Here is a 26883-nt window from a genome sequence, read left to right as displayed (position 1 = left end):
TTTAATGTTGGTGCCGTTTGTTTCTAATGAAACTAGACTCAAAATGGAATCTGTACATATAAGGTATGTCTCCTAATTATTTCTGGATAATTTATAGTAAATTTTAAAGTTGCGACAGGGAACCCAGAAACCGTTCTGGCCCTGTCTTACAATAGCTTTAATATCTCTTAACATGTAACTCCTATGACCATTTCGTTTCTTCCATATGAAAATAGACTCATCAATGTTCATTTACATAGCTGATTCACTATTTAATACCATTCCTACAAATTTTGGTGATTTTTTACATTCACGTTACTGCAGCTGGCAGCATCTGTTTTTAAGGTAGGTCTTACCTATTTTGTAGTCTCCATGAACCAACTAGTCTTGCCTTACATAGGTCCACATATGATCATTTTAACCATGCCAATGGCTGATCATGTGACCAACATTCCCATTTCCAATTCATAGTCACATCATGACACCATATATATATATACAAACCGCAAATAGTTTAAGTTGATACTTCACTATTACGAGCCATTTTCGCATGGCCGTACACATATACATCATAACATATTTAAACCAACAAGGGTAGTCCTATACATGCCATTTTAAGTTCAACCAAGAATTTATACCAAAATGGGGCTTGATAGTGTGGATGACTTGACTTCAACGATCCCGAATCCGATTGCTATCGAGCGAAATCTAGAAAAGCGAGAGCCAAAGTAGCGGAGTAAGCATTTTTATGCTTAGTAAGTCTCAAGGAATATAATCAACTCTAATTATAGCAATACATTCACATAGTTAAATGCATCATTTCATTAATGCACATTCACATAATCATACTTACTTCACCATCCCAACTCTTATGTTCATACACAAATAACGGCTTCATTAAGGCCGATAACTCGTTCCATCATAGGAGCGGATATTCACACGCTCTTGCTCCTAGCGCAAAGCACACACCGCACTTACCTTGTCATTGGGAAATTTCACAAGTGCATTAGCTGAAATTTTCCAGCAAGCTTATAATTTTCAAATCACATACCTTCGAGTTTAACCGGATGTCGCTACTCGATCAATCGCCGGGACATAGCCCGGTTATGGTAACCCGCACCAAGGCCTCACGGACTTAACCCGGATATCACGATTTGCACAAATGCCTTGGTCTTAGCCGGATAGAATGACTCGCACGAATGCCTTCGGTCTTAGCCGGATGTAGCCACTAGCACAATTGCCTTCGGTCTTAACCGGTTATAATTTCCAGCATAATTGTCTTCGGCTTAGCAGGATATCATTCAATTACTCATGCACACATACATCAATAATCATTGGACATACATATTTATTTTCGTTACTAAGGCTCAAACACAATTATAATCACTAACATAATCGCCTTGGGACTTAGCCCGGGTATCATTCAATACTCATACACACATAAATCAATAATCAATACATCCATATTTCATTCCACATAATTCAAGTAAGGTCACTTCTTGAGGACTTACCTCGGATGTTGTCGAACGGCTTTTACGGCTATTCGATTACTTTTTCCTTCCCTTGTCCAATTGTGGCCCTCTTAGCTCTTGAGCTAATTCAAACAAATTCAATTTATCAAAACCTCATTGTGCTAGCTTATGGCGAATATGACAAGGAATTTAAATGGTCATATGGCCACCCTTTAGCTTGAATACACAATGGTCATGCACATTTTATACTACATCAAGCAATTCAATACAATTTATTCGAGCATCAAGGAAAAGCTAAGGCCTTCAATAGGCTACCCAAGGCCGAATATACTTGTCCATGTTGAAGCCAATTATGCACTTAATACCACACAAAACAGCATGCATTTTACTAGTTAATGCTTTGCATATTGTAGCTCAAAACTTACAATATAGCATCAAGCACTCATATGTGTGCTAGCCGAATGTGCTTACAATTTCACAATTATTCTTCAACATCTTCTTCTTTAAACAAACTTATTCATCACTTCCTTCATAACCAAAACATCATGTGCAAACATATATATACATATATGAGCATGGCGAATTTCAAGGTGTCCATAGCCATCCAAAACACAAATTTTAACTAACATGCAAGAAGCATGAACCATGCTCATGAATGCATCATGGCGAATATGACAATCATGCTCCTTTTCAACTTCAATCATGATAAAACAAAAGAAAGGTCAAAATCTTACTTAAGAGTAGACAATCCATCATTGCATGCATCATCATCAAGCTTCACACTTAGCATGCAATGGCTTTATCACCATAACAACTTTGGCCAAATACCATTTCCATGGCTTAACAAAGATTTGAGCCATGGCTAACATGCACATCAAGTTAGCAACCAAAACATGCATGAAACTCCTAACACAACCTCATACATACCTTAATCTTGATGCAAACTTAGCCAAATCTCCTTCTAGATCTCTTCCAAACCAAGCATGAAGCAAAAATCCTCCTTCTTCCTTAGTTTTGGCTCAAAGAAAGGATGAACAAAATTTTTTCTTTCCTTCTCTACAACTCACGGCAATGGGGGATTACCACACTCACACACATTTTTTTTCATTTTTTATCACCCATACACCTTTGTTTATTATTTCACCCTAATGCACCAACAAAACATGTTTCATGACATGTTTAGCCCATCCTCCTTGTCATGGCCGCCACCACCTATAAAGGGGAATTTGACATGCAAGTCCATTATTTTGCATGCATGCTTTAATTAGTCATCACACATTTCCCTATCATACTTTCAAAGTTCATTACTAAGTCCTTTCTTGTGGAATTCACCCTTATAACACTAAATCAATCATCATAAAATGTCATACATGAGCACACACATATTATAGGCATCAAAATAAATTTTTAATTATTTTTATGCCTCGGTTTTGTGGTCCCGAGACCACCTTCCGACTAGGGTCAATTTTGGGCTGTCACACGAATAATCACCTCCGGACTCAATGGATTCATCGAGATCTTCTTGGCGTTGGATTTGACGTCCCTAATCTTGCGTCCTCGGGGGTCCCTTCACGTTGCTCTCATGTCTCGACCCAATATAGTCTATCCTCGATGGGTTCAAACTTGCAATCTAACAATCGCTCCATCTCCCGCATAAGGGCTTGTAACGTCAAATCGGGGACTCTTCCACCTCCAACAATATTGCGAAATCCTTCTCTAGCTATTGGAACTCTCTCGGGACTTCTAGACATAAAGTTTTTTTTTTTTAATTCACACAACAAGATCTCACAAGTCACTCACAAAGAATAGTCACTCAATTTTGGCTTTTACTTCACTCGGATAGTCTCACCAATCTCTTGCCTTTTACCGCTCGATTTTTGTCTCTCGAAATTCTCTGCGGACTACATAGACAAATAAAAAAAATCGTTGGGGTCGGTTAACAAAAGTGATATTGGGTTGGGTGAGATATTGATGTTAGGACAACATGTAGGCTATTAAACAAAAGATGAAGGTTTTTGAAGTGTGGCTATTTAGTATGAAGAAGAATTGAAATGATCTCGGGCAGCAAGTAATGGATGCAACTAAAAATTCTTCTTCTTTTTTTATTTTTTATTTTTTTATTTTTTATTTTTTTATTTTTTATTCATAATTCCTTTTTTTTTTACTATTTCTGAATTTTACACTTCAAATATATATTCTCTTTTTTTATGAATTTTTTTCAATTTTTTTGCTAATATTCAATATCGGGGATACAGTAACGCCAAATCTTACCTTGATTTATCCAACTTTGATACCAACTTGATACGCACTCTCCTTGGATGAGATTCGCGATATAAGAATTTGCCCGATCGTAAATCGAGTAAGTTAGGGTGTTTCAAAGGGTGATGGAAAATAAAGAGATTTTGGCGCAAATGGGTTAACAATGGATTGGGAAAATTTTAAGGACTGGAAAATGGGAATTCGGTTAAGGTTCAAGCAAGAACTAACACAATATGAGTGTATTAACCCATTACTTATACGAACACTTAATTCAGAAAAAATGGTATGGAAATAAGGTTGGATATTGGTGTAGGACCTCGACCCACTATCAAAGTTGATAGGAACCTCGGTATATCTTAGAACGCCGCACTTTGGAACAAAGTGATGAGTTCGAAACAAAGATAGAATGACACCACAAGGATTCTTGATAAGTCAGACTAGTCTTTGGAGAATAATGAGAGATGAAAACAAACTCACTAAATTAAAAAAGTTCATAAATTGTTCATTAACCTCTAAAGTAAAAAAATGAGTACATATTTATATAGCCTAAGCTAGAAGTAGCCGAATGGACTCCAAAGCTAGCTGAATGGTCACTTAATTTAGCGTTTAAATGTCCTGAAAATTCCAAAACATTTCAATAAAATTCTAGGATGTTTCTCCAGCCTTGAGGATAAATTTGGATAGCTTCTAGGTGTCTACATACAGCTAAAAACCTTTACATTAAATGTGAACTGATCAGCCTTCTTGGGGACATCAACGGAAACTATTTAATGTGCTAACTCAGCTGATTAATAAGCTGTTTTCTTAGGCTGGAAGGGTTCAATGTTGGTTACTTCAAATCAGCTTAAAATGAGCTGGAAAATGCTGGAAAGTTCCAAGGAAGTTTCTTTGAAGTTTCCTCATTAGATGAAGGAATAAATGAACTCAATATGCCTTTTGGAAAGTTCAATTGAATGAATACATGCTACTGGTGATGCTTCGGTGAGCTGAACGATCATGAGAGCTCTTAATTTCAACTTGGGAGGCTTCAATGGTCAGCATTATTCAGCTAATTTTCTTAAGGAAGAAACATGGCTGTTGGAGTGCCCTATGCGGCACCTTGAAGAGAGGAAAAGTGTTGCTACTAAATTTAATCCTCATGGCCATGGTGTGCACAAAAAGGCAGCAGCACAGTGGTGTTGATTCAGCTCTTCCCAAGGCCGAAACATGCTTGCATTTACTGCAAAATAAAGTAGCAATTAAAAGGTTAAGACACATTAATTCAACAGCAATTAATTGAACAAGACACATTAAATTCGGCTGGACATAAATTAATTCAACAGCAATTTAATTTGTCCTAAACAAGACATATTTGAAAGTTGTCTCAAGCTAGACATATTTAAAGGATGTCCTAATTTAAACTCATTTAATTTGTAAAAATTAAAATGTTCAGATTTTAATTAAATAAGCAAACTGAAACTAACTAATTTAACTAATTAGACTTTATTCCAGCAATTAGATGCATAAAAATAAATCGAATTAGCTCAATGAGATTGCTTAATCGTCATGAACTCCTTGGAGCTGGTATGAGCTAAATCAACGTGAACAACGTTGCAAATGGAGCTACTTGCGCTGGTCAGTTGATGTTCGGCCATGCATTCCATCCAAACTCGAGCAATGTAACTTGCTACGGCTTCTTGGAACCTCTTGGCACGGGCTCGAGTAATTGGCCCCGATGGCAATTCCATAGTCTTCATGGGCACGCTCGCATCATCCAGTGACGCCCCTAAGTAGTTCAGCATCATTAGACCAGAGTCGTTTAGTTACTGACCCACGACTTCCAAAACTAGAATGGGGCCCAGTGCTCCTCTCCAATACTCTAAGCATGGCTTGGGACAATGCGTCGTCCCTAGCCGAGTGGCTTGAGACTCGGTCTCAGCAGTAGGTGTAACCAGTGTTTCACTTGTATCTAGATTAGGCATGCTGCCTATTAAGGACGACTCAGCTCAAGTCCTTCTACAGCACCCATCGCGCCCACAAGTACTATGACCACGGGTTCCACGAGTACTCATCGTAATCACAGTTTTATCTACATTACAGAGTTTTATGTATTAGTTTCAGTTTTTATTAGCAAATGTTTTATTCTTCAAATAAGTATCATAAGGAGTTTCAGAAATTTTAGTCTCTAACTAACTCAGTATAGTTGTAATCATTTCAGAGTTTTCTAACTAAAATATTTCTAAGTTAGAAAGTACTGTAATTTCCTGAATTTTATAATTATGCTTTTGTAAGTTTTTAACAAAAATATCTATCTGCTTTAGTGGTTAAGTGTTCTGGGAGTGCCTGAGAGGTCTCAAGTTCAAGCCTTGTCTTTGGGAAATTTTGGTATTTTTCTGACATAAGCCTTATACTTGCTTAGTGGGCTTATATTAATTATTTGTAAAACCATACCATAATGGGTCTACTGGTCTGGTGGGTAAGTTGAGTGTTGGTTTGCTGGAGGTCTAGTGTTTGAATCCCTATGCAAGTGTGGGAGTTTATTTTTGTTCGTTTGACTGAGAGGGTTTCAGTCAAATAGAAATTCTGTGGAAGTTATCAGGAGTGGGGTAGTGGAGAAAAGTTAGGGATGTGTATCACATCTTTTTTTTGTTTCTCGAAAATTTTGGTTCTCTCCCTTTTCCTCTCAAAATTCTGACATTTCATGCTCTTTTCCCTCTTCTTTGCTTTTCTTTTGATGTTGTCAATTATTTTGTTCCACTCCAGTATTCCGATTTTTCAGTTGCTTGTGTTTCGGTAAGTAAGCATAGATTGTTCTGCTCGAATTGGGATTTCCTTTTAATTCATTCATGAATTTTCAATTCTTTTCGTTGGATTCTAATTTGTTGTTTTGGTAGCAACAAATCAGGACATAAAGGGCTCTCCTTGTGTGGAAACGCGATCAAATCGTTTAAGGGTGTTGGGGTAAGTGTTGAAGATGGATTGATGTTGTCATCGATTTTTTAATTTCGATTCAAACGTGTAATAAGTCTGTTTCTGAGTGTTGGTACGCAGATTTTTAGGTTCGAGAGTGTTCATAGTTGCAGTAGCATCAGAATTGTACCAGGTGTGTACCCGAAACGCTGAAATTGAGCTTGCCACTATCGACGCCACACGGGCTTGTGGTCACCCATGTGGTAGGCCGTGTGTAACACCCCTTACCCATGTTCTAAGCCGAAACAAGGTACGGAATATTACAGATCAGGAAAACATGAATTCACACATTTACCTAATCTTACATAATTAATTCCTCTAGCTTGAACAAAAATAGATAACATTAACAGATATACATAAATACAAGTAAATTATCAAATTTTTTTAAAAAAAGTATTATTTTAAACCAAATTGATTATGACATATAACAATATGATTCAGCCCTCTACACATGCCATAATTCCAAAATAGTGTTTACAAAATACCAAAAAGTATTGGTAGTGTGGCTGGGTCTCCGACGATCTCCAAATCTCGAGCTGGTTTAGTAATTCTATAAGACAAGAAAAAGAAAAGAAGGTAAGCATATAGCTTAGTAAGTAAGTACGAAATTGACATACAATCTATCAAAGTATATATAATCACATATTCAGTACAGCCTGTTTTTTGGAGTCCCGGTTTAAAATAAAATCATATCTCGAGCTAACAAACTAAAAATAGAATTTCGTAAATTTTACCTAAAACTAGACTCATATTTCTACTTACTAATTTTTTTCTAGAATTTTTGGACTGGTCAATTAGTACAGTTTATTAGTTAAAATCTCCCATGTTTCAGGGTACAACTACTCTGACCCTTGTGCACTACGAACCAAATTTTTTCCCTTTACAGAATTCCAACGACCATGCTGTTTGTTTTCCTTAAAAATAGACTCAATAAGGAACCCATGCGTGTAAGGTATGACTCTTAATAATCTTTTTACAATTTATGGTGAATTTCTAAAGTTAGAACAGGGGATCTCGAATTCATTCAGACCCTATCTCACAAGAATCCAAATATCACACAATATAGGATTCTTTTACTTCCCCTGTTTCTTTTATGTAAAAATAGACTCATTAAGCTTTATTTTCATATATCATTTTCATTTTTATTCAACTTCCACGATTTTTGGTAATTTTTTAAAATCATGTAACTGCTACTATCCAACACTATTTTATTTCTAACATTCACTCTTGCATAATTCCACCTAGTCCTTTTTGTTATGCCAGAATTCACTCAATTATTGAGTACATAGCTTCTAAATTTTCATAAACATAAATTTTCACATATCCACCTTATAATAACTTTCACATATTACCACTTTATCGATTTTTCCTGTTGAACTCAACGGAAGAATAACAAATATACCATTGTTTACACATATTTCCCCCCTTCCACACTTATAGCCGAAGCTATCTGATATGCATAGTAGCCTGCACTTAGTACTACACATGCGATCAATAATCCGGTGCACATAGTAGCCTGCACTTAGTACTACACATGTGACATCATCATCTGATACACGTAGTAGCCTGCACTTAGTACTACACATGCGACTTAACAGTATGGTACACGTAGTAGCCTACACTTAGTACTACACACGTGTATTCACAATGGGTCATTCGTATTGTTCCTGTTCCGAAGGTTCAACCGGAAAATCTTTCCTTTTTCACTGTTAACACTTATTCATAATCTAATTAAATTTGTAAATTCCATCATTTAATCATTCTATGGACGGTCACCAATTCATATGATAACAACATAAAATAACATAAAATAAATCGATAAATTATTCATGTACGAACTTACCTCGGTGTAAACTTTAGAAATGTTATAATTTAGTCTGAAACTTTTCTTTTCCCCGATCACGATTGATTCTACGTCTTTCTTGACCTATAACAACACATTTAGCTCATTTAACACTCATGCTATTTATTTCAATCCAAAAATCACATTATGGAAAATTTATGTTTTTGCCCCCTAACTTTTACAAAATTATGATTTTGCTCCTAGGCTCGGAAATTTAATTTCAGCCCTTATTCTTATGTTTTATGACATGCTGATCATTTTTCCCTTCTATGACAACATCAAATTCACACTCTAACATGTACTTATGACTATTAGGTATTTTTACCGATTAAGCCCTTTTACTCGTTTTCACTTAAAACCGAGTAGCACAAGTTGTCTAAAATAATTTAAAACATCATATTCTATCATAAAACACCAAAATACACAAATTTAACCTATGGGTATTTTTCCAAACATGAACCCTAGGTTGAATTATTGCTAGCATAAGCTAAATCAAGCTACCGGGATTTCAAAAATGTAAAAAACATTAAAAACCAGCATAGAAATCACTTACAATCAAGGCTTAAAAGTGTTGAAACCCTAGCTATGGTGGAGAGCGAAATTTGGCAGCAACTAATTGAGAAGATGACAATTTTTGTGTTATTTTCCCATTTTATTTCATTTAATATACAAATGACCAAAATGCCCTTCCTACTAAACTTTCAAAAAATTTCCATCCATGTCCAATTTTTTTCCATAGACTTAGAAATTGGTCAAATTGCTATTTAATACCTCCTTATTAATATTCCAAAGCAATTTCATACTAAAAACTTCTAGAATGTAATTTTGTAACTTATTCAATTTAGTCCCTAACTTCAAATAAAGCACTTTATGCATAAAATTTCTTCACAAAATTTTCACACAATCATGCAATCATATCATAAACTTCAAAATAATCATAAAATAATTATTTCTACCTCGGATTTGTGATCACGAAACCACTATTCCGATTAGGCCTTATTTCGGGATATTACAACTCTCCCCCCTTTAAGGATTTTCGTCCTCGAAAATCTTACCGGTAAACAGATGCGGGTATTGATTTCTCATAATTTCCTCAAGTTCCCATGTAGCCTCTTCTATTCCATGTCTGTGCCACAATACTTTCACTAAGGCTATACTTTTATTTCTCAACTGTTTAATTTCCCGAGCCAAAATCTTTATTGGTTCCTCCTCATAGGTCATATCCTGTCGAATTTCAATTTCTGTCAGAGGAATCACATGTGAAGGATCAGAACGATAACGTCGCAGCATCGACACATGAAACACATTATGAATCTTTTCTAACTCGGTTGGCAAGGCTAGCCGATAAGCCACTGGTCCAATTCCTTCAATAACCTTATAAGGCCCAATGATACGCAGACTCAACTTGCCTTTTCGAACTTGCCTTTTCGGCCAAACCTTAAAATTTTCTTCCACGGAGATACCTTTAGAAAAACTTTATCACCCACTTGGAACTCGATTTCTTTTCTCTTCAAATCCGCATATGACTTTTGTCGATCTGAAGCAGCTTTCAGACAATCACAAATCAATTTCACTTTTTCTTCAATTTCTCTAATCAAGTCAACTCTGTGAATCTGTTTCTCACTAATCCCGGTCCAATACAAAGGATTCTGACACTTGCGACCATACAATGCTTCGTACAGTGCCATCTGTATGCTCGATTGAACACTGTTGTTGTAGGCAAATTCGACCAAGGGTAAATATTTCTCCCAACTGCCCTGAAATTCTAAAACACAACATCGGAACATATCCTCAAGTACCTAAATTACTCTTTCGGATTGACTGTCAGTTTGTGGATGAAATGCGGTACTGAAATTCAATTTCGTACCCAAAGCTTCTTGCAACTTTTTCCAAAACCTCGAAGTAAATTTCGGATCTCTATCCGAAATAATAGACATAGGTACTCCGTGTAATTTCACAATTTTAGAAATATATAATTCAGCCAACTTATCAAGAGAATAATCCGTACGTATCGGAATAAAATGAGCTGATTTAGTCAGTCTGTCAACTATTACCCAGATGGCATTTTTCTTTTTTAGAGTCAGAGGCAACCCTGTCACAAAATCCATCGTAATTCTGTCCCATTTCCACTCAGGTATCATCACTGGTTGAAGTAAACCTAAAGGTACTTGGTGTTCAGCTTTCACTTGCTGGCAAATCAAGCATTTTGCTACAAACTCAGAGATATCTCTCTTCATACCGTTCCACCAATATATTTTCTTCAGATCGTTGTACATTTTCGTACTACCAGGATGAACTTGCAAACAACCACTGTGTGGCTCATGTAAAATCTTCTAAATCAACCCAGTATCTTTTGGTACACAAACTCGACCACGGAACATTAAGCAATCCTCTGGCCCGATTCAAAAATCTGAGTTACAATCCAATTCACACTGAGCTTGCTTGGCTTGTAATTCACTGTCATTCTTCTGGGCTTTACAAATTTCCTGAAGAAATAGCGGCCTAACTCTTAACTCGGCCAAAATCAAACCATCATCAGACATAGCCAAATCTGTACCCATAGCTCTCAAAGCAAACAAAGATTTTCTACTCAAGGCATCTGCTACTACATTCGCTTTCCCGGGATGATAATCAATTATTAATTCATAATCCTTTAATAATTCAAGCCATCTCCGTTGTCGTAAATTCAAATCTTTTTTATTCATCAAATATTTCAAACTTTTGTGATCAGTAAAGATTCAGCATTTCTCACCGTATAAATAATGACGCCAAATCTTCAAAGCAAAGACAACGGCGGCCAACTCTAAATCATGCGTCGAGTAATTCTTCTCGTACGGCTTCAACTGTCTTGAGGCATAAACTACTACTTTACCTTTTTGCATGAAAACACAACCAAGACCAATTGATGACGCGTCACTATAGATCACAAATTCTTTCCCCGACTCTGGTTGCACTAACACTGGTGTTTTGGTCAACCGCTCTTTCAACTTCTCAAAACTTTGTTGACACTCTTCAGTCTGATCAAACTTAACATTCTTTTGCAACAGCTTAGTCATAGGAGAGGTGATCATCGAAAATCCCTCGACAAAGCATCGATAATATCCAGCCAAGCCCAAAAAGCTGCTAACCTCAGATACATCCTTTGGCGGTTTCCAATTAACAATTTTCGAAACTTTGCTCGAATCGACTCGAATACCATCACCCGAAACTACATGTCCCAAAAATCTAACTTCATAAAGCCAAAATTCACTTTTACTGAATTTAGCAAACAATTTATTTTCTCTTAAAATCTGTAATACCATTCTTAAATGTTCAGTATGCTCGGACTCGTTTCGAGAATAAATCAGGATATCATCTATGAACACAACCACAAACCTATCCAAGTATGGCCGAAAGATTCGATTCATCAAATCCATAAAGATAGCCGGAGCATTGGTTAAACCGAAAGGCATCACAAGGAATTCGTAGTGTCCATACCTCATCCTGAAAGCGGTTTTTGGCACATCTGACTCTTTAACTCTCAGCTAATAGTAACCGGATCTCAAATCAATCTTTAAAAACACTGTCACCCCTTTTAACTGGTCAAACAAATCACCTATTCTTGGCAACGGATACTTGTTCTTTATGGTCACCTTGTTGAGCTGTCGATAGTCAATACAAAGTCTCATAGATCCATCCTTTTTCTTTACAAACAACACGGGGGCAGCCCAGGGAGAGAAACTCGGTCTCACAAACCCCTTATCTGTTAACTCTTGCAACTGAGCTTTTAATTCTTTCAATTCAGTCGACACTGTAACACCCGTGCACTGCAGTTGTTATCGAGTCGAACACAAGGTGCACAGACTTAACTTAATTGTTTTCACATCCATAAAAAATTTCCAGCCGGTGGCTAACGTGTCACTGTCACCTTAAAAATCATATCTTGAGTTCCACAACTCGAAAATCAGTTTCGTGATTTTTCCCTGAAACTAGACTCATATATTCATCTACAAATTTTTTTCTAGAATTTTTGGTTGGGTCAATTAGTACAGTTTATTAGTTAAAGTCTCCCATGTTATAGGGATCGACTACACTGACCTTCGCGCATTACAACTTGGATATCTCCCTGTACAGGGCTTCAATACTGATGCCGTTTGTTTCTATAGAAACTAGACTCAAATAGGAATCTATAAATATATGGCATGACTCCTAATTATCTCTGGTTAATTTACAATGAATTTACAAAGTCGGAACAGGAAATCCAGAAACCGTTCTGGCCCTATCTCGCGAAAACTTCAATATCTCTTAACATACTGTTCATATGATCGTTTCGTTACTTTCCTATGAAAATAGATTCATCAAGGTTCATTTAAAAAATTTATTCACTATTTAATTCCATTCCTACTATTTTTAGTGATTTTCCACATCCACATCACTGTAGCCGTCAACCTCTGTCTTTAAGGTAGATTTTACCTACTTCATAATTTCCTTGATTCAACTAGCCCTTTTAGCATACATGGCACAAAAGATGACCACGGTTAACCATTCCAAGGGATAATCGATTCCAAACATTTCCACATCTCTTAATGAACAACATACAAAGTGATTATGATACCATGCCAAAGTGTATATAAGCCATTTTCGCATGGCTATCCAAATTTATACAAAATCAAAGGGTCTATGACCAACAAACGAAAGAGTAGTCCTATACATGCCATTTTCAGAGTTCAACCAAAAGTGTACCAAAAAGGGCTTTGATAGTGTGGACGACTTCGTCTTCAATGATCCCGAGTCCGATAGCTGATGAACCAAAATCTATAAAACAGAGATTCAAAGAACGGAGTAAGCATTACAATGCTTAGTAAGTTTTAAGTAGTGTCAACAGATAACAACCAAATTATAACATAGTTGTTCGTATTTTATTTCACTCTTCCTTCGGCATACTATCCCTTTACCGAATATGCACATCTCATCATGTATAATAGGCGATAAATTCTCACTTGATAGTGATCTCTTGTAAACATAGGTACATTACATATTTTCACCTAACTTTCCACATCGACCAAATGCACAATAATCATAGAATGTCTTATTACTTTACTCACATATGCATCATATAACGACCTTGCGATTTAGTCCAAATCAAGCTTAATATAATCTCAAAATACATACGACCAACTTATCGCATTGAATGTATTTATTACCAATTATTCTTTGTGAAGTCGTATAATCTTACGCTTTACTCGAATCTTCATGAAACCTTTAGTTCGGGCTTACCGGACAAAATCTCCACCGTAGTCATCGGGTCTTTAGAGCTCGGATATAGTACGAGCACGGAGCCTCGGACATTAATCAGATAATATTCTCGCATAAAGCTGCGGGTTTTAACCTGGATATAGTATCGACACAAATGCCCTTCGGGACTTATCACATTTATACACTTTCACATCCATCACATTGGCCACTCGGCCTTATCACATATATACACTTTCACATTCATCACATTGGCCATTCGGCCTTATCACACATATGCACTTTCACATTCATCACATCGGCCATTAGGCCTTATCACATATATACACTTTCACATTCATCACATCGGCCATTGGGCCTTATCACATATATACACTTTCACATTCATCACATTGGCCATTCGGCCTTATCACACATATGCACTTTCACATTCATCACATCGGCCATTAGGCCTTATCACATATATACACTTTCACATTCATCACATTGGCCATTCGGCCTTATCACACATATGCACTTTCACATTCATCACATTGGCCATATCACACATATGCACTTTCACATTCATCACATTGGCCATTCGGCCTTATCACACATATGCACTTTCACATTCATCACATCGGCCATTAGGCCTTATCACATATATACACTTTCATATTCATCACATTGGCCATTCGGCCTTATCACATATATACACTTTCACATTCATCACATTGGCCATTCGGCCTTATCACACATATACACTTTCACATTCATCACATCGGCCATTAGGCCTTATCACACATATATGTATATCATACATATTTCATATTTTTCTTGTACATCAATTTCAGCAATAGCTTATAAGCAACTCAAATAGTTTGATCAAAGTTTACAACAAAATCACATATTCACTACAAGCAGTTTTCCTGAACAACAGTCACTAAGTTGTTTATAACTGGAGCTACAAAACTCAAAATCAATTGCCGTTAATTTTCCCCGAATGTAGACTCATGTATCTTTCATCCATAAAATTTTCGGAATTTTAGGTGTGACCAATCAATACCAGATTTTTCTTAAAGTTTTCCCCTGTTTCACTGTTTGACTAATCTGACCACTCCTCACTATGAATCAAATTTCTCATTGTACAGAATTCAAAATGTGTTATATTCAATTTGTTTTGAAACTAGACTCATCAAGGAGTCTAAGCATATACATTTTACCTTATAACCATTTTTGTGCAAATTATAACGATTTTCTAAAAACAGAACAGGGGATTTCGGAGTCATTCTGACACCGTCTCACACAACTTTAAATATCTCTTTATAGGAAATTTCTTTGCTCACATGGCCTCTTTTATAAGGAACTAGACTAATTAAGCTTTGATTACATATTTTATTCAGCCTATAATTCCACACTAACAATTTATGGTGATTTTCTAAAATCACATTACTGCTGCTGTCCTAAGCAAATTATTACAATTTGCTCTTAAATTTCCAAGTCCAAACACTTATGAACTTACCATTTGAGTTTTAAATATATTATGACCACATCATATCTTATTAAATCAACTCATTATGTCCTATTTTGATTGAATTTACTCAACGTTTGATCACTTAAAACTTACCTCGGAAGTGGTCGACGATTAGGTATCCACGGCTATTCGTTTACATTCTCTTTTTCCCTTATCCGACTTTGATCCTCTTTGCTCTTAAGCTAAAGCCGCAGAGCACTTTCGAACATCATCACTCAGCTTGGATTGAAGCATCGGATACAAAAACTTTAACCTTCATGTACAATTAATTTCGGCATTCAATCCCCTTAAATTTCAGCTTGTAAAGCAAATAAATAGCAGTTTTAGACATCATAGTCTTCATCCATTTAGACAACATTCTTTAACATCTAGATAGCTCATTTATATCATCTACTTAATATTTCATAACTTATCATGCTAGCTGAATATTATTTATTCAAGTTCATCATCTTCTTATTCGGCATTAGCATCAAATATAATAGCCCATTTCTTCCCACTTTGAATCTATGCATCCATTTAATCATAGTTTGTTCAAGCACTCATACAACAAAATTCATCCAATTTAACAAGAAACAAAACTTAATTCCTCCATAGCCACAATGGCCGAAAGATCTAGACATCTCAATACCGAAATTGCTAACATGGGTTGCCTAAAGAATTTGGTAGGGAGTTCAAATTTATCTAACATTTCAAGTAACTTAACACATCCACATAGCTAACATGCTAGTAGTATCAAGGCATCAACTAAAATTTTGAAGCCTCTTAGCCGAATCCTAACTCTCCAACAACTCCAATTTCATCCATGAGATAAATAGAAGTAGGCTAACCCTCCAAAGGATGTGTAAACCTCCAAAAGCAACATTGAACATACCTTAATCTCAAGAACCACCTTGGCCGAACTTCCCCTCTTCTTCCTCCTTCAATTCACAGCCAAGAAGAACCAATTTCTTCTTTTCTTTCTTTCTCAAGTCACGGCAATGGGGGGAACATGGATGAGACAACTTTGTTCTCATCACCCCTCCCTTTTCATTTCTTTATTACTAACCCTTTATTTTTTTCTTTCTCCCATAACACACTAACACAACATGTTTCCAACATGTTTCACCCCATGACATTTTGTCCATTCTCATGCTCATGGCCGGCCACCACTTATAAAAAGAGGGGTATTTGACATGCAAAACCATTGTTTTGCATGCATGCTTCAATTAGTCATCACACATTTCCCTATCCTACTTTCAAAGTTTACTACTAGGTCCTTTTTAGTGAAATTCACATTTATAACCCTAAATCAAATCATCAAAAATGTCACACACGAATTAACACATATCATAGGCACCAAGATGAATATTAAATTATTTTTATGCCTCGGTTTTGTGGTCCCGAAACCACATTCCGACTAGGGTTGTTTTAAGGCTGTCACAGAGCCATTCTATATGGAGAGATCGAAATTGGTGCAGTTCCAGGTAATAAATCGATAGCAAACTCTACCTCTCTGATTGGAGGCAACCCTAGCAATTCTTCTGGAAATAAATCCGGGAACTCGCAGACTACTGGTACTGATTCAAGCTTCGACTCAAACATTTTAGTATTTAATACATAAGCAAGATAAGCTTCACACCCTTTTTGCATATATCGTTGAGCAGACATGTACGAAATCACCATAGGCAATTTATTTGATTCATTTGTTTCCACCCGAAGAATTTCACCATTTTCACATTTGAACTCAAGAGTTTTATGTCTGCAATTTACTCTGGCATCATGTAATATCAACCAATCCATACCCAAAATGACATCAAACTCGTCAAATGGTAGCAACATTAGATTAGCCGAAAAATAGTAACCTTGAATCATCAAAGGGCAATTTTTGTAAACTTTATCTACTAACACATATTCGCCTAAAGGGTTTGACATTTTAATCACAAATTCAGTAGATTCTACAGGCAAGCTCTTACTATATACCAAATTCACACAAACATAAGAATGAGTAGATCCGGGATCAATCAATGCAATAACAATAGTATCATAAAGAGAAAATGTACCAGTGATCACATCAGAAGATGACGCCTCTTCCCGAGCACGTATGGCATAAGCTCTAGCAGGTACTCTAGCTTCCAGTCTCCCAGTTGATTCCTTTGTCACACTTCGACTGCTAGCTCCACTTCTAGTATTTCTCAGAGGTCTACCTCTATTAGCAGCACTAGTCTGTCTGGCACTCTGAAATTTTTCTTCTTCAACCCTTTTTGGACAATCCTTAATATAATGTTCTCGAGAACCACATTTGAAACAAGCCCGACTAATCGTCCAACACTCCCCGAAATGTTGTTTACCATAGTGCTAACACTCGGGTCTATTAGATCTCACATTAACTACACTCGCCATTGAAGTAGCTTGAGCTTTAGAACCTGAATATGATCTCCCACGATCCCGATACGAATGTCCAGTTGAAACAGTCAACCGAGGATTCATTTCTTTAGACTTCTTTGACTGAAATTGGAATGACTTACTCATTGGCCTCTTTCTTGCATCTCTGGCTTCATTCACAGCTTTTCTCTTCTCGTTGCTCAGTTCTTCAGCTTTACAAGCTCGATCGACCAATGCCACAAACTCTTTCAACTCTAAAATCCCAACTAGTAGCTTGATTTCTTCATTTAGCCTATCCTCGAACCTCTTACACATAATAGCTTCGGTGGATACACACTCCTGGGCATACTTGCTAAGTCTAACAAATTCACGTTCATATTCTGCCACAGACATTTTACCTTGTTTTAGCTCAAGGAACTCTTTCCGTTTTTTATCAATGAACCGCTAGCTTATATACTTCTTTCTAAACTCCTCTTGGAAGAAATCCCATATAACCCTTTCTTTCAGAACCACAGATACCAGTGTCTTCAACCAATGATATGCCGAATCCCTTAGTAAAGTTATAGCACATTTCAAACATTCTTCGGGGGTGCAAGAGAGCTCATCGAATACCCTGATAGAATTTTCAAGCCAGAACTCTGCTTTCTCAGGATCATCATCTATATTAGCCCTAAATTCTTCACCCCTTTGCTTTCAAATTTTATCAACTGGGGGTTTGCTCAATCTTACCATTTCGGCACCTTGAGGAACTACGGGAACTGGTTGAGGAATAGGAGGGGGTGGAGGAGGCTGAGCGTTTGAATTTGCCTAGACAAATTCTGTGTACCAATTACTCATCATAAGAAGAAAGGCTTCCCAGGCCCCATCTCCCTAATCATGTGTCTCATGCCTACTCTCAACTGGCGCAGTCCCTTGTGCGGAAGTCGGCGCATTACTTTCTACATCATCAGCTACAGCTCGGTCGGGATCCATTTGCTATATAAAAACACGATTTAAATTGTCAGGAGTCATCACACTATCATAATATGATTATGGCATGTATAGATAGACTTTCACACATAGTATGTAAATCCGAGAACAGCCTAAACCTCGACTTCGATACCAATAAATGTAACACCCCTTACCCATGTTCTAAGCTGAAATAAGGTACGGAATATTACAGATCACAAAAACATGAATTCACACATTTACCTGATCTTACATAATTAATTCCTCTAGCTTGAACAAAAATAGATAACATTAACAGATATACATAAATACAAGTAAATTATCAAAAAAAAATTAAAAAAGTATTTTTTAAACCAAATTAATTATGACATATAACAATAAGATTTAGCCCTCTATACATGCCATAATTCCAAAATAGTGTTTACAAAATACCAAAAAGTATTGATAGTGTGGATGGGTCTCCGACGATCTCCAAATCTCGAGCTGGTTTAGTAATTCTATAAGACAAGAAAAAGAAAAGAAGGTAAGCATATAGCTTAGTAAGTAAGTGTGAAATTGACATACAACCTATCAAAGTAAAACAATCATACTAGTATATAATCACATATTCAGGACAGGCTATTTTCTGGAGTCCCAGTTTAAAATAAAATCATATCTCGAGCTAAAAAACTCAAAATCCAATTCTGTAAATTTTCCCTAAAACTAGACTCATATTTCTACTTACTAATTTTTTTCTAGAATTTCTGGTCGGGTAAATTAGTACAGTTTATTAGTTAAAATCTCCCCTGTTTCAGGGTACGACTACTCTGACCCTTGTGCACTACGAACCAAATTTCTCCCTGTACAGAATTTCAACGACCATTCTGTTTGTTTCCCTAAAAAATAGAGTCAATAAGGAATATATGCATGTAAGGTATGACTCTTAATAATCTTTGTACAATTTATGGTGAATTTCTAAAGTCAGAACAGGGGATCTCGAATTCATTCAGACCCTGTCTCACAAGAATCAAAATATCACACAATATAGGATTCTTTTACTTCCCTTGTTTCTTTTATGTAAAAATAGACTTATTAAGCTTTATTTTCATATATCATTTTCATTTTTATTCAACTTTCACGATTTTTGGTAATTTTTTAAAATCATGTAACTGCTATTGTCCAACACTATTTTATTTCTAACATTCACTCTTGCATAATTCCACCTAGTCCTTTTTGTTATGCCAGAATTCACTCAATTATCGAGTACATAGCTCCTAACTTTTCATAAACATAAATTTTCACATATCCACCTTATAATAGCTTTCACATATTACCACTTTATCGATTTTCCCTGTTGAACTCAACAGAAGAATAACAAATATACCATTGTTTACACATATTTCCCCCCTTCCACACTTATAGCCGAAGCTATTTGATATGCATAGTAGCCTGCACTTAGTACTACACATGCGATCAATAATCTGGTACACGTAGTAGCCTGCATTTAGTACTACACACATGACCTCATCATCTGATACAAGTAGCAGCCTGCACTTAGTACTACACACGTGATCGAAGTCATTGAGTACGCATAGTAGCCTGCAGTTAGTACTACACATGCTACTTAACAGTATGGTACACGTAGTAGCTTGCACTTAGTACTACACATGTGTATTCACAATGGGTCATTCGTATTGTTCCTGTTCCGAAGGTTCAACCGGAAAATCTTTCCTTTTTCACTGTTAACACTTATTCATAATCTAATTAAATTTGCAAATTCCATCATTTAATCATTCTATGGACGATCACCAATTCATATTATAACAACATAAAATAACATAAAAAAATCGATAAATTATTCATGTACGATCTTACCTCGGTGCAAACTTTAGAAATGTTATAATTTAGTCTAAAAGCTTTTCTTTTCCCCGATCATGATCGATTCTACGTCTTTCTTGATCTATAACAACACATTTAGCTCATTTAACACTCATGCTATTTATTTCAATCCAAAAATCACATTATGGAAAAATTACGTTTTTGCTCCCTAACTTTTACGAAATTATGATTTTGCCCCTAGGCTCGAAAATTTAATTTCATCCCTTATTCTTATGTTTTATGACATGCTGATCATTTTTCCCTTCTATGACAACATCAAATTCACACTCTAGCATGTACTTATGACTATTAGGCATTTTTACCGATTAAGCCCTTTTACTCGTTTTCACTTAAAACCGAGTAGCACAAGTTGTCTAACATAATTTAAAACCTCATATTCTATCATAAAACAGCAAAATACACAAATTTCACCTATGGGTATTTTTCCAAACATGAACCCTAGGTTGAATTATTGCTAGGATAAGCTAAATCGAGCTATTAGGATTTCAAAAATGTAAAGAACATTAAAAACGGGCATAGAAATCACTTACAATCAAGGCTTAAAAGTGTTGAAACCCTAGCTATGGTGGAGAGCAAAATTCAGCAGCAACTAATTGAGAAGATGACCATTTTTGTGTTATTTTCCCATTTTATTTCATTTAATATACAAATGACCAAAATGCCCTTCCTACTTAAGTTTTAAAAAATTTCCATCCATGTCCAATTTTTGTCCATAGACTTATAAATTGGTCAAATTTCTATTTAATACCTCCTCATTAATATTCCAAAGCAATTTCATACTAAAAACTTCTAGAATGCAATTTTGCAACTTATTCAATTTAGTCCCTAACTTCAAATAAAGCACTTTATGCATAAAATTTCTTCACGAAATTTTCACACAATCATGCAATCATATCATGAACTTCAAAATAATCATAAAATAATTATTTCTACCTCGGATTTGTGATCACGAAACCACTATTCTGATTAGGCCTTATTTTGGGATATTACACCATGTGCAACAACATGACCGTGTGATCGACGAAGGCCAGGCTGTGCACAAGACACAACCATGTGATGGCCGGGGTGTGGCCATGTGGGCTACATGGGCTAAATTGAACTGGGCGTATGGGTCCACACTGGTAGTCCAGACGGGTGTGTGGAATTTGGGTCAGGCCGTGTGATCCACACGGGCTAAAACCAAAATGGGTGTGTGGGCCACACGCGTGTGTGGGCCCACACAGACAAACCACATAGGCGTGGGGGCCCTTTTAGCTAAAATGTTTAATAGGGTTGTACGGTCGCCCAAGTCGACTGTGAACCTACTGTAGGGTCGGTAAGTGCTACTTAGACCCTAAATCGTGTGATCTTAACATACAATGTGTGTATTGAGCATGCTAAATTTATGCATGTTTACTGATTTGCATGTATGAATGATAACTAAATATTAGCATGTAAGCATGTATTTCTGTATGTTTACATTGAGCATGTTTAGTTTCATCTGCATTGGGGTGGGATGATTGATTTTTGGAGGAAGTGTACTGAAAGGCTTTCATGCCTATTATCTGGTAGCTCAACTGCAATATTACTGATATGTGCCGCATTCGGTACAACTTGGAGTGTAGGGCTGGGTGGGTGTTTTAAACCCCATATGGTGTGTAGGGATGGTCGGAGATGGTGTGTAGAGGCTGGTCGATAGGATACTGATTTTTGTTACTGTATGCATAATGTATCTGAGATGGGCTAAGGCCCTAATTTATATTTGAAACTGTATCTGATTGGGCTAAGGCCTAAACTACATCTGAATCTGTAATGGGCTTAGGCCCAGACTGCATTTGACTAATAACTGTTGTTTGACTGTAAGCATGCCTTCCGTGGGGATTACACACTGAGTTTACATAAACTCACCCCTTTTTGTTTATATGTACAGGTAACCTCCAGACCTAGATAGATCGGTGCGGCGGAGGACTCAACGGTGACCACATGACTATTGAACTGATTTAATTCCTTTTAAGGTTTTTAATTCCTATTAATTTTGGGGTATTTTTTATGTAATTCAGACTTTTGGACTGTTTGTCGTTACTTTGGATTTTAACTTTTTTTCATGGACATTTAAAATGCAAAACACAACGAAAACTCAGTTTAATTAAAACAATGTTTTCCTAAACACGAACAGTTTTCTTTAAATATCACTGTTTTAAAAGCTTTCGCTATAGAATGTGTTTTTTAAACGAATCAAATTGACAAGAGATAAATAGAAGATAATAAACGAAAACGGTTTTACTTGATAAATTCAGTTTCAAATCCCATTCCATGTGCCATTGCCAGATTCGGCCATAATGTCTAGGCCAGGTTCGAGGTGTTACAAGTACTTACAGGGTCGGCGTCGGAGACTCGGTATACCACATACGCACTTTTCAGATTCAAAAATAAACTTTACTTGGAAAAATAGTTTTTGTAAATACAATTTTGAACTCAAAATTTCACAGCCTGAGTTTTGAAACCTGGTTCTAATACCACTAAATTTAACACCCCAAACCCAACCTAGATGTTGCGGTCGAATCTGGAAGTATTATGACGGAAGATTATAAATCTAGCCTTTTCTTCTAAAAAAAATAGCATACATCATTGTTACTAAAAGAATCTACTTATTTAAACATGTTGTTAGACTTATCAGTTAAAACCGTCAATTGATTACACTTTCAAATAAAATAAATAATTTGCAGGGGAAGTACTTAAGTTATTATATTTTAAAAATTGAGTTTGTTTTCTCAAAAACGGTTGACTGTATAGAACAGTTGTTTTCATAAATTATTTTTTCAAACGACGAGCTAGAACTTCCAAATTAAATCCAAATCCAAAAATAAAAAACAAAACCCAAATATCAAGTGTAACATCCCGAAATATGGCCTAGTCAAAATAGTGGTTTCGGGACCACAAATTTGACATCAAAATATTTATTTTATGGTTATTATGAGGCCTAGAATATTAATATATACATGTGTTAAAGTTTCATGAAGAAATTCTAAGTATAAGATGTCCATTTGGAAATTAGGGACTAAATTGAATAAATTGCAAAACTTGGTTTCTAGAAGAAATTTGTATGAAATTTCTTTAGATTATTCATTAGAAGGTCTTGGAGAGCAATTTTCTCAAATTCTAAATTTTTGGACAAAAATGGGCTTGCATGGATGAAATTTTAAAGAAATGGCATAAGGGCATTGTGGTCATTAGGCATTTTAATGAAATAAAAAGAGAAAAATGGAGCAAAAATATGCTCATCTTCTTCCCATAGCTGTCGAAATTTGGAGGACCCCATAGCTAGGGTTTCTTCAATTTTCAAGCTCAATAGTACCTGCTCCCAAGCCCGGTTTTTCATGTTCTTTGTATTTTTGAAATCCCAGTAGCTTCATCTCCCCATTTCTACCCATATTTCATGCTAGGGTTCAAGTTTAAAAATTTACCCATTCATGAGTTAATTGTGTTTTGATGGATTATGGAGGAATATGAAAGATTAATGTGTGTTAAACATCTTTTTCTAGTTGATTTTCATGAGAAACCCTTATAGGGACCATTTTGCAAAAGATGTAAATGTCTGGTAGAAATGAGAAAATAATGGATAATGTGGGCTACCATAAGAGAGAAAAATGTTAGGCTAGGCTTGAGTGAGATAGAAATTGCATGTGTTTCATTATACGAGCCTAAGGACTAAATCGTAAAAATGTCAAAGGTTAGGGGCAAAACGGTCATTTGGACCGGGGGTAGATATTAAACTTGAAATGTATAATGTGGGGTATTAATGAGTTAATTTTTCTGTTATAGATCCTGAGGAAAAAATTTCGGAGGTCAATCGTGGTAAATGCAAGGTTTCAGAATAACCGAAACACAATCCCAAAAAGAATACCAGGTAAGTTCGGATAACTTAAAGTAAACCCCTAATATACACAATTGTATGATTTATGAATGCATGATATTTGCATTTTTTGATGGTATGAAAATGCATGAAATGCACCTTTGGTAATGACTTGTTGATAACTGTCTCGGTTGATGTTAAAAAGGGAATTCGATGGATAAACCATGTTTTACATGTGAATTGAGATCTTGTATGTGTTGCAGTAAGGATTTTTCCAGGACAGGTAATCCGTGTTCTCAAGTATGGAAAGGAATCTAGCCCAGACGGGTGTTCCTTGAATGATCGAGCCTCCCAAAGAATATATGTGCATTGGATTTAGCCTGGACGGGTAATTTGAATTGGTCTAAATTTAGCCTGGACTGTTAATTCAGATTTGAACTCATTAAGGGTGTTTGTCACTATAAAGGATTTAGCCTGGATTGGTAATCCCGCCATATGATGTGAGGTTCCCGGGAGTGCATATATGTGAAATGATCATTCGTAAGAATTGACAGATAATGGGAATTCCATCGAGATTTCCAAGAAACTCAACGAGATTAACATGGGATATATATATGTGAATGAAATGTCGAATGATGAGCTCATCTAGTTAAATTACATTATTATGTGACTAACTCATTGATTGAGAGCATATGATAGGAAATCATTTCATAATGGATGATTTCATGAATTAAGTATGGATGTATGCTAATTACTCAGTAAGTTTACTTTCCGGTTATTCGAGCTTACTAAGCATGTAAATGCTTACCCCTCTCTTTTTCCCTATCTCACAGAGCTCGAGGACTCGAAAGGATTGGAGGACAATTAGAGAGTCAACACACTATCAACTAAACAAGCTTTGGTATAAAGACTGTGTTTATTTTGTTAAATGGCATGTATAGTAGTTTTGAGTATTTTATTATATGTGTCATTTGATTTTCCAAGTAAAGGCATGTAGAAATATGTTTATCTTTTTTGTATATGGCCATGAAAATTGGCTTAATTTAAGTAGGCTATAACCTACGATTTTATGTATGGTTTTAATTACAAATGATGGGTTGCTATCAATTGGCAATGAGACACATGAATGAGCCAATTTCAGATGGATTAATGTAACATGGGAACCCATGATACTAAAGAGGAAATAACCATTTATGTATGAAACCAATGATATGAGGTTTCCATACAACTATTTTCATTAAGATTATTTACAAGCGTAAAATTATGTTTTCTCTCAAACTTGGTAACCACTAAGCACAAGTAGTAGAAAGGGGTGACTAAAGGCTTGGAAAATAGCCTAATAAAGTCAACATGGTTGGACACACGGGCGTGTGTCTAGGCCGTGTGTGACACACGGTTCCCTCCCATGGGCATGCGCTATGGCCGTATGTCCCCTCCACTTAAAATTTTAGCTCAAAGACGTGCATGGGTAGGCCACACTGGCGTGCACCATGGCCGTGTTAAAATGACAGTTTCGTCTACGGGCAGGCAGCATGGGCGTGTTCCATGACCATTTTGATAAGTCAGTGTTGCCCACGGTCGAAGGGCATGGGCGTGCCCCAAGATACATGGGTGTGTGAGTCCACACGGCCTAATCTATACGGGCGTGTGTCCCTTTATGTTAAAATTTTTTTTCTGAGAAACCCAAGGTTAATTGAACGTGCCCGTATTTGTCCCACATTGCCTTCCGATATATTGTAGGTCTCGAAGTCCTATACAAGGGACGGGATGTTCATGATTGAAAAGTTTTAAATTTAAATGAAATTTTGTGACCTGAGTTAGTCTACTGAAAGTGTAAAGTTTCGGTAATGCCTTGAGCCCTGTCCCGGTGTTGGATACGGGTTAGGGGTGTTACATTTATTGGTATTAGAGCTATGATTTAGTCAGTTCTAGGACTACTGTAGAGGATGTTAAAGTTCGCTATACATGCCATTATTCGAGTGTTGATAGTGTGACGTCTCCTAATTGTTTAAATTGTTTTGAATATAGTAAATGTCTTCCAATCAAGTACAAGATGAGTCCGAAGCGGTGAGAGCCATGCTCGACTTCCGTCAATGAATTGTATCTAGCGAGAGTAGAAAGTTGATGTCAGAAGGCCAAGAAGAGGCCTGAGATGCCTTCTTTGATATGATGGATTAATGGTTTGGGGATTATCTAAGAAATCGCTCCAATATACCGAGACCTCCCCCGCCCTCTAACTAAACTAATGAGGATGTGCCACGAGGTATGGCGCCCGTGAGAATCGATAAAGCCCCGATAGATAAACTTAGAAAGTATGGGGCTGAGGAATTCAGAGCAAAAGTTGATGATGAAGCTGAAAGAGCTGAGTTCTAGCTCGAGAACACTACGCGGGTGCTAGATGATTTGTGATGCACACCTGAGGAGTGTTTGAAGTGTGCTGTGTTCCTTTTGAAGGACACTGCATACAATTGGTGGAAAACCATATCCTTAATAGTGTAGAAGGAAAATATTACTTGGGATTTCTTCCAATCAGAGTTTAGGAAGAAATATATTAGCCAACAGTTTTTGGACTCGAAGCAAAAGGAGTTCCTGAAACTCAAACAAGGTAACAAGACTG

This window comes from Gossypium arboreum, chromosome 11 (genome assembly GCF_025698485.1).
Source record: "Gossypium arboreum isolate Shixiya-1 chromosome 11, ASM2569848v2, whole genome shotgun sequence".
NCBI lineage: Eukaryota > Viridiplantae > Streptophyta > Magnoliopsida > Malvales > Malvaceae > Gossypium > Gossypium arboreum.
This window is presented reverse-complemented; position numbering follows the sequence as displayed.